Source organism: Hippocampus zosterae, chromosome 3, assembly GCF_025434085.1.
Source record: "Hippocampus zosterae strain Florida chromosome 3, ASM2543408v3, whole genome shotgun sequence".
Lineage (NCBI taxonomy): Eukaryota > Metazoa > Chordata > Actinopteri > Syngnathiformes > Syngnathidae > Hippocampus > Hippocampus zosterae.
This window is the reverse complement of record NC_067453.1, coordinates 19,765,836-19,774,545: the sequence shown is the minus strand read 5'-3', so window position 1 is coordinate 19,774,545 and position 8,710 is coordinate 19,765,836. Positions and strand designations below refer to the sequence as shown.

General features: G+C 41.9%; 1 long non-coding RNA gene across 1 annotated transcript; it reads left to right on the top strand.

Moving 5' to 3' along the window:
• Positions 1 to 1,135: 1,135 nt before the first annotated feature.
• LOC127598249 (uncharacterized) lies at positions 1,136 to 2,800 on the top strand. Its single transcript, XR_007961885.1, has 3 exons — positions 1,136 to 1,800; positions 1,831 to 1,917; positions 1,948 to 2,800. It is a non-coding gene; the product is annotated as an uncharacterized LOC127598249 (long non-coding RNA).
• Positions 2,801 to 8,710: the final 5,910 nt, after the last annotated feature.

Sequence of the window (8,710 nt, the reverse complement as noted above, 5' to 3'; positions counted from 1 at the left end):
GCATCGTTCAGGGAGGGACCAAAGCTCGGCCCCCGGCTGCTAAGCCCACTTTGTGTCTCAGCCTGATTGTGATCTCTCCAGCTCAACGGAGGAGGATCACTGCGGTGTCCGCACAAGCTGTAATATGCGGCCCATGGAGTTGATTGGAGTCGGAGAAAGATAAAAAGACAGCTGAGAAAGACCCTTCTTTATAAGTCTGCTCTCTGAGGTGCCCCCACCCACTCTGCCTCACTGCACCAATGTTCTTTCTTATTTCCTTCCTGCTTCATTCTCCTCTTAATTGGCCAATCTGGCACAGACAGCTTGGAGTAAAATACACAGCGATATTTCTGTCGCTGATGGTATGGAGAGAGCACACATTAACATGGAAACATCAGTGAGCTCATTTACTGGGCTTTTATAGCTCACAAACTTTCACACCAGTGAGAAAAATAGACGAAGGGTTAAAACAAATCTATAGAGCACTTCCAGGAGCATTTTTGGAAACAGTGGTGAAAATAAATTATTGTATTTGAGAATCCTGAGTTTAAATTTAAATATTCTACAGTGGTGGTTCTGAAAATTTGTCAACCTGGGACAAATATATTTTCGTTTGCTAATTTGCTAAATTGTGTGTGACCCACTTGAAAGACATATACACCTGTATATAAACTGCTGTTTAAAACAGTTATCATATTTTCAAACATGTACCTAGTTTGAAACATACTTTGAGACCCTAGGCCTGCTTTGAAGCCCTACCTGGTCTCCAAGCGGTCACAAGACTCTAGCGTGCGACTAGCAGCATTTGAAGGCAGCATTTAAGGTAATGAAAGGACCTGCTTTGAAGTTGCATATGACCACTGCCACAGCGGCACAGCCCTCCGGCTCACAGTCTACCGGCCTGCACTAACTAGTCTGCAAAATTACCAACATTGGGTCGAAAATAAAACCTGATGTGTCTTGTATGTTTTATGGTCGTCGTCTAATAGAAAGACGGAAAACCCTTTGAATCTTTTCAGAAAATTATTTGAGTAATACACTTGTATTTTTGTATAAAATAAATATTTAACTGCTTGCCGCTCATGTTGGATTATAATGACATTTTATTTTTGATTCAAAATAGTAAACCCATCCATCCATCCATTTTCTGAACCGCTTAATCCTCACTAGGGTCGCGGGGGGTGCTGGAGCCTATCCCGGCCATCTTCGGGCAGTAGGCGGGGAACACCCTGAATCAGTTGCCAGCCAATCGCAGGGCACACAGAGACGAACAACCATCCACGCTCACATTCACACCTAGGGAATAGTAAACCAAAAACAAAAAAACTCACCTCACATCCTCCTTTTGAAAATAGATATAGGCGTGTCACAATTGTACAGTACGCGACACATTTCTGCTTTCACAATAAATCAAGTCTAATAGAAACATTATTTTACTTACTGACATATCCTGGCCGCCAAGAAGAGAGATTAGGAAGCGTAGAGGGGAATCCAGGTATATAAGACATTTTCGTGTCAAAACAAGCACAATTTCAGACGTGCACGACACAAGGCGAAACTCTGACGAACCTGACAAGAAAAAGATTAAATAGAATATTTTTAGCGGTCGCAAGGGTGCAGTGGAATGTAAATACAGTGTGCTGAGCGTATGAAGCTCCAATCGGCGCCGCCGAGATTGCAAAGCGTCACATGTACGGTACGCTATCAACAATGCATGAACTAATTAAGCCGCACGGGTGTAAAGCGTGACATCTTAATTGGAAATAGAATGGTCAAATCTGTCATCATGCCGCTGACTAAGGCGTTGCTCAGAGCACCGTAGTTTTTTGTTTTGTGATTCAAAAGCAAGAGGCCATCATTATCAGTAAATTAAAGTACACGTTCAATGACAGCGTTGACATTAGGTTTTCATTATTTGTTTGACAGTCTAATTACAATGTATGTTGTTGTTGGTCTAAAAATTAAAAGTCAAAGGAAAGACATACGGATGCGCTCTCAATGACATTTAACATACGACCCAAACTCGAGAAAACGGAAATCAAATTCTGTAAATGAGAACCTCATCGTCCAAAGTCTTCTACTGATGAAGTGAAATGAAAAAGGAACAAATCTGGTACTCGCCTCATTATATTTGACCATCCTTCCTGTTTAAAGTCGTGCGAGATTGCAAGGACCTCTCTTGTGCAAAGCCATCTTGAATTCAGGCCACATATTTCCACTTGGATTACGTTTGGGCTCTGGCAGGGCCATTCCAAGCTAACTTTCTTTTCCCCAAGTGATGAAAACATGAAGGCAAAATTCCTTGTCAAATGTCATCTTCTGCAACACTTATTTTTGTATTTGGAAAAGTTGATCAGTCACTCTACTTAACTTTGAAAAATGCCAAAGCACACCAAACCAACAGTGAATTGTGGTGGTGGCTGCAACATGAACAGCGGCTGTTTTCCTTTAGCTGAAAATGGGTCTGGAATTATCCGCAGTTCCAAACCCTGTCAGTTATTCTGACAGAAATAAAACAACAAATTCCTAAAACATGCAATTCAGTGATTTCTTTTTTTTTTTTTTACATTTACATCCCGATAGAGCTTATAGACTGCGTGAATTGTGGAACGATTTGTCATTTGGGGTGTGTCGACTTTTTATATCCACCGTAGATCACATTATATATGGGAACAAATGCGGAAATATTTATTGAGGCCGAGGAAAAATGTGTTTTTCTTTTACCTCAACTTCCGCTTCAAGTCAAAACTCCAGCCTGAGTGTGACAGGTATAACCCCAAAAGCAAGTTAAGATTGCAAATGTGGGACTTTGTCATTTAAATGTATTTATTTTTTTCCTGCTGGAGTGTAGTTAAATTCTCTGGTTTCCATTTCACGAGATTTTAGGAGCAGGTTGATATATGGGAGTCCAACTGGTCACAACATGTCATCAATGCTTCATTCATCAGTGACAATAATTAGCATGAGCCCTTTCAAGTTTGTTTTCGAAAATGAGTCATCAATCATGAAGAAAGTCGTTGAATTATGTCGTAAAAATGATTCTTTAATTATGGAACAAAATCAGAGCCCAGCTCCTTGGCTCCATCCATCACACTCGAACACCGATGGGAGGAGAACAACGACCACCATTAAGATCACAGTCCGCTCGGCCAAAAAACAGGAGAGGCTGAAGAAAAAAACATGGGACGCAAAACCAAAGCGCTACTGGGTGTGACCTTCAGACGCCCTCAATTTGACCTCCCGATCCATGATGGGACACAGCGAGCAACCACTCTGCCGCCTCGCCGGGCTCTTCCGCCTCACTTTCCTCACCCTTTTGCTTCTCAAGGCGGGTCAGCATGTCGGCAGGTAGGAAGCGGCAGAGTGGTGGAAGGGTGACATGAACTTAAGCATCAATACGACATTGTTATAATCATGGCTCGTACGCAAATGGCGGACTCAAGTGCGAAGTACCGAGAGGTCGAGGACGTCCGCGTAGGCCGTCCAGTAAGAATTAAGAACCCCATGCTACGCTAACACAGAGACGAGACGTCAACGGAAGCACAACAAGCAATACGTCAGAGCACTTGGTTATAAATTTAGCGTGCGCGAGGGAGGGGGAGTTGTGGTTCACAACGAGTAGCCCACTAGCAAGCGGGTCCCATCCATCTTTAAGGCCGTTCTGTCTCTTACTATAAACGAAGTGCCAGGCAATCCTGCACTTGATCTTTGATCTATGGCTGCTTTTGACTTGGGGTTGGCTGCGCTGACAGTTGGTTGCCTTTCGTCCACACCCCACCACACCTCCATCGCGGGACCATGAAAAGAATGACCACTTATGAGAGCGTACCTTTAGCAGCTCAAGGGTCACATTTGTTGTTGAAAATGGACAAATGGGTCAAGGCATTCACAGGAGTGGTTAAAAAAATTGTAAAAAGGAAAAACATATGTAAAAAAAACTTAAAGACTTATAATAGTTACAAAGTTTTTTTTTTCCAATAAATTAACTTTACAAGATCTTTAAAAACTCCGACCCTATCGCCACTGTGAGCTTTGACCTGCTTTGACTTTCAAATGGAGGTCTGACAGTACACTGGTCCCTCTACTTACGAACATCTTCTCAAGTTATGAAACGACTCAACTGGAAAATATTGCCTCTTAATACGAAAGAAATTTCAAGATACCAAAGGTAAAAATCCAGTCTGGGCTGTTACTTGCAGCTCGGAGTTTCCTGAACGCAACATACTTATAGCCGCTCTGCCATTGGTTATTATCGAGCATCATACCTGGCATCCCATTGGCTAAGGGGAACTTCGACCATATATGTCTATGTGTGTAGATCGAGAAATAGATATGTGTTTCTGCAACATCCTTGTCAATCGGCCCTCACACATGAGGCATTCAGATACTTTTACGTAAATGTGAATCACCCAGAAAAAGGGTTCACCAGTTGGGCGATGGCTCATCCTGCTGATGTTTTCCTTGGACATTTTCGAAGGATTGTTACAAGCCGACAAAAGCAATCGTCCTTGGATCAGTTCTTGACAAAATGCCGGGCAAAAACCACTTCTGAGAGAGAACATGAACTTAAGAGGGCAAAAACCGACGAGGACGCAGTTAAAAGTTATAATGACCATCATTTTTATTCTCTCCTCTATTCATTGTTTTTTTACATTATGCACAACTGTCATTTATTGTGCAATAATCTAATTATAACGTGTATTTGTTCCATATTTTGATGCATTTTTATGCTTTACAAACATTTATGTCAGAATTTTCAGGGGGCTTGGAACGGATTAGGGCACTTACATGGAAAACACGTCTCTACTTACAAAATTTTCTACTTAAGAAATTTCTTCCCGAAACAATTAATTTCGAAAGTAGAGGTACCACTGTATTTTACAAGTTGTTATTGTACTTTTTCGATATCATTTGAAGTTGTTAGCACATGGTAGCTAAACAGGACATAAAACTGAACAACTGGACTGGGCCATACCGTGTTTAACTGTGTGTAGCTCCGAGTCGTAGGTTCTGTTTTTGACTGCCTCTCTACTTTTAAGTGTTTGGCCCTGGCGAGGAGTTGCAAGGCTCTACCTTATTTTTTCGTGCTTGGTCACTCTCTGCTTCACAGAGCTCTTGCTGAAAATAAATAGATAAAGAAATAAATAAGGTGAGGAATATGAGTCGCTAATGGACACAGAATCCCAGAGAGATGTGAGAGCCTGGATTAGTGGTAAATTAGACTCTGGAGGTGTATGCATTACCTTCTGAATGGGAGACTAAATGAACAATCGAGTAGAGGAATTGGAAATCTATACTTGGTGGAGGATTAAAATGAAGCTTTGTAATGAAGGAATGGGGGGGGGGGGGCAATCTGTCAGCTCCAGCCAACACGCTCATCTTGCACCTGAATACGTCAGAGGGAGGTGGAGGTGAGGGGGTTTGCACAGAGAGCACTAGCACTTGCACTAGCATGGACAGACGCACACTCACGCAGACACACACATTAATGCACTGGGTCCCAGTCTGCGTTCCACTGCACTCTCCTGGCTGCCAGAACCTCGCTGTGTCTTGTAAACTAAAAAAGGGGAGGAAGGGGGACAGCAAAAGGAAAACAAACTAACAAATGAATTGACAAAATTAAGAACAACACAAACACACTTTGGCTCCCGCTGCCCGAGAAGAAAAAAATAAAGCAGAAATAAAACTTATAAAAAGCGCCAGTGGACGCGAGTTACTGCGCGAATGTCAGTAACTGGCTTTTGAAACAGCTCTACACTTCTTTTAGTCTACCAAGTACATACTAGGAACCTTACCAGGCAGCTAAAATCTATACAGTACTGTCTTGTCCATATATTTATGGATATTTATACACTTTACAAAGTTGGCAAAAATACAGAAATCCAGAAGTGAAACACATGGAATTAGATTGTACACATCTCAATTGCGTGTATTTAAGTTTGAGCACTCTTTGTTGAGGAGGTGAGCCACGGCAAGTTCGGAGAGGAGGTGAAGTGCTAGCCGCGGCATCCCAAACGAGCCCCGGGTAAGTCACATTTTTCAGCGGGCATATTAGAAATGACTCTGCTCCTTCCTCCGATTTCCTTCATCTTACATGATGGCTGTGGATCCGACTTGCTCAAAGTGAAGCCAAATTATTTCGACCAGCAGAGAGAGAGAGCAAAAAAATCTCCTAGGGGGTTGATCTGGAGTAAAAGATTATTTGTAGGGCATCAATACATGTGTGGCGTTGGCGTCTGCCCCCCAACCCTCGGGACGCCCGCTATGGGATGGATGACATTACAAATGGAGGCGGAAGTGCATCGGCTGTCCTTCCTGCAGGCTGCTGGAGTAACTGTAAGTACGTTTGTGGTGGGGCCAGTCTGAAATATGAAATGTGAAACCACAAGTGCATTAATATAGCCGGTGGACATCGAGAGGCATGGAAATAACTGGAGCCAGCCATTTGGGTTCCAATTTTGGGAGAACACGATTCCCTTTTTAAAATACCAGCAATAGGAAGTAACAAAGAATTTGATTTTTCAGCTGTCTTTTCGCATTTACTCCCTGCATTTGAAAATAGTAATTCCCTGTCCATGGCCTCATTTAACCCTTCCTGCCTGACCCATCAAGGAATAGCCAGAAAAATCAGATTTTTGGGAACTGAAATGTTCATTAATCCTTGTAACCAAATCCAAAGAAATATTTTTGCCATATTATTTAGTTTCAGATATTTGTTCTATCACATTTATAAGCATGATGTAGATTACATCAAAAACTGAAAATTTGGGGGAAATCATATTTTAAACCGGCAGTATCAAATTTGATACAGATGATTTAATGTACTCTAAATAATGAGTTACATAATGAAAATGCATGTATCAAATATGATACGAATGGCATAACAGGTTACGATTTTTTTTTTTAATATGTGCCAAATGCCGGTTGCTTGTGTCAACCCAAAATCAGTCGCTTCTGTTCGGCAACGGTATTTTTGTTTTTCAGTTGTCCTCAGTTATTTCGCCATCTTTTAGGATGTGAGATAAGATAAGATAAAATATCCTTTATTTGTCCCACACTGGGGAAATTTACAGCCTCCAGCAGCAAGAATGTGGGTAGAAAGAAGAAAAAAACAAACAAACGCCGTTCAATTAAGTGCAACATAAATGGATGATGTCAATTTGCTGTCGTAATTTCCGTTCTAGAATTTAGCTTTCAGGATGTGATTTTTTTTGTTTCCTTTCTGTGGGTTTCAGTTAGTAATCGAAACGGAGATTGTACATAACTGACATTCGAAAATACGTTTTTACTTTGTACTACGAATAGTGAACCAGCGAACAATTGACAGTCTTGAATCATAACTGGGATGTCGGAAACACACATTTTTTTTTTAAATGGACAAGCATGGATGCACTTGTTTTTCACGGGACAGCGATGATTTAATTCTTTCGACGTTATTAATAACATTATCTTACTGTAGCTTCAGCCATATTGCACATCTGCAGTATTCGCATCTTTGTCCATTTTCTCTTTAGCATCCCTTGTTCCATCAGTGGCGGCACAAAAATAGCCACTGAGCAATGACACTTCCACCGCTGAATGAATTAACATTTATTTTTTTCCCTGAAAACTTTATTTTCACTTTAGTGACGCTCAAATGTTGAGTTCCCACTGTATTTAAAAAGATCCATCTTACTCTCTGTCATTTATAATGTCGATTCGTGTTCATCGCCTTGACAGGTAGCCGTAATCTAGGGATTTGTTTCGCTAAATTTCACCACGCAAGATGCAAATCCCTTTTGTGATGTCGGTTGTGTAGCGGAGTACGCGCAAACGTGCAAATAGTCCTCAGGGCCAGGCGCTCACCCACTTCTGTTTCTCGAGCTACACAAAGCCCGCCTACAAATTTGGTCTGGCATGATCCGTGTGAGACCGGGGTCAATCCTGTCGAACACAATGGCGTTACGGTAAATCCCAAAGCCCATAAGAAGACGGCGGAAGGCGTAGCCAAAGAGATGGGGGGGGGGGGGGGCAGAGTGACTGTCTTTTGCTGCTTCTCATAAAATATATACGTATCAGAGTGCATTGAGGAGTCAGGCTTCTTCCACATTCTATTTGCAGGAGTAAAGCTGTGTGGCAGTATTGCTACAGTGGGCCTGGTATGCAACGGGTAGCACTTCTTCCCTTTTTCCTCCTCCAAGTGCACGCCCCCTCCCACAAAAATACGACGGACATCAAAAGCCCTTATTCAAGAAGGGCGGTTAGAATCAGCAATCGTCAACATCCCCACTGTTCTCGTGGACGCGTTTTCTTCATCAATTTCAAGTGACAAAGGAAAACTCGCCAGTACGACAAATGTTCATTTCCACCAACGATATTATTTACATAAAGTTCTCAAAAACAGAAGGATTTTCTTATCACGTTTGTAAAGAAAATAAACACACGAACACCAAAGCACACACATACTGACCAACAATCAAATGTGAACCGAAAGAAAAAAAAAATTTTTCGCATTATTGTTACAATTCAAATCACGCTTACTTTGAATCGTGATCGGGAAAAGTCAAACTGTTTTTTTTTTTTTTTTAACAAATGCTTCAAACAAGTTGAAAGGCGAGTTTGATGGAGGAGGCCGAGTCTGCCCGCACAAGGACTCACAAACGACGACAATCGGCCGATTGGGCTATGACACTGTGATTCAGCAAAATAAGCATCTGGGCATGCACGCCGTCCCCGATGAGATCACAACAGC